This window comes from Mustela erminea, chromosome 18 (assembly GCF_009829155.1).
Source record: "Mustela erminea isolate mMusErm1 chromosome 18, mMusErm1.Pri, whole genome shotgun sequence".
In the NCBI taxonomy this organism is placed as follows: domain Eukaryota; kingdom Metazoa; phylum Chordata; class Mammalia; order Carnivora; family Mustelidae; genus Mustela; species Mustela erminea.
Window position 1 is genome coordinate 24045924 of NC_045631.1, and position 1712 is coordinate 24047635.

Here is a 1712-nt window from a genome sequence, read left to right on the forward strand (position 1 = left end):
ACACAGTCTGGTTCCAGGATGAGCGTTCTTAACTGCCAGCACAACCCCGTTCCACAAAGACAAGCGCGTGACAAAGGGAGTCTCCAGCACTATCTTCTGCAGAGGACAGCCCGTCACATTCTCTGACCCAGATTGGGGGTGAAGGAGAAAACAGTACTTGTTGAGGCTGAAGTTTAGTGAAGACAAAGAGCCAGGTAATAAAACAATATACAAATGGGTCGATTCCTGAACGGCTGGAGTTTTCTCCGGTGGTACCATCTTTCAGAGGACATCTGGAAATGCAAGGGCATTCTTGGTTGTCATAAGAAATTGGGGTATACTGCCTGAGCGCCAGGGATGTGGAACATTCAACAATAGATAGAACAGTCAAGCACAATGAATAGTGCCTCCCATACATCAGTAGCGCCTCCGCCAACAAATGGCATACAGCACAGGGGCCTTGCATATAACTCAAGGGCTACAGAAGAAAAGAGGCAATAGGAAAGATCCTTTTAAGTTCACTGCTTTTGCAGCTTTCCCCTATGCATCTTGAGCTTTTTGTGAAGCACCTGCCAGGCAAGCATATGGCCCAAACCTGTTCTGTAACCTCTGCATCTACATTTATCTCCAAGACATGGGCAGGAGCCAGATTTAGGCCCACAGGCTGTTTGTCCAACAAGACACTTGGCTCCATCCTGGCCTAGGCAATGAGCAGACACAGGGCTATGCCAGCTGACTCTGGGACCAAGTAACTGAGAAATGCTGAGAAAATCTCAGAAGGAAGGAAACTGCAGTCATTGCTCATTGTGACTGTCATCAGCTCGGTTCTATACCATCAAGAACTCTACTGAGCATGGAGAAGATGGCAAATCTGGTCATGAGTAAACCACTCTTACCATCTGTAGGCTCTGGGGAAATATCAGCACTCTGGTACTTCTCTCTCTGTCCTCAAATAAAACCCCCCCTCAGTAAAGGCTCCAATTTAGATGCCCAAGTCTCCTTTTTAAAGAAAGGCTAACATTAGGGCTCCTGGGTGTCTCAGCTAAGCATGTGACTCTTGGTCCAGCTCAGGTCATGACCTCAGGGTCATAAGATTGAGCCCTGCACTGGGCTTCACACTCAGCACAGAATCTGCTTGGGCCTCTCTCGGTAAAATAAATATATCTTTTTAAAAACCCTTAAGGGCTAATATTTATGAAATAACTAAACAGCAATGTAGTCACGAATCCATAATAAAGGGGCGCTTGGGTAGCTCAGTCAGTTAAGCATCTGCCTTTGGCTCAGGTCATGATCCCAGGGTCCTGGGATCAAGCCAACATCAGGCTCCCGGCTTAGCGGGAATCCTGCTTCTCCTGCTCCTGCTCCCCCTGCTCTCACTCTCTCTGTCAAATAAATAAATAAAATCTTTAAAGAATCCATAGTCAAGTCTACGGTGCAAGGCAATCTTTAAGAATAGCTTAGCCATATGTTTGTTTTTCACTAAAGCACTGAAATCACTGATCTTCTAAACTCTAAAACACTGATCTTCCAGTTTTCCATTTCTGTCCCTTTCCTTTATAGCCTAAAGATCTGTCCAGGAAAAGTACGGCTGAAGATTAATTCCTGAGGCCCTTGATTTCCTTGTTGATAAGCTTAAAGACCTCAATCTAGAATAGGATAAGGAAAGCAAGTCTATTTATAGAGTCACTGGGGATGTCCTTAATGACTGTATTCCTGTTCCCCTAGATCTCTTT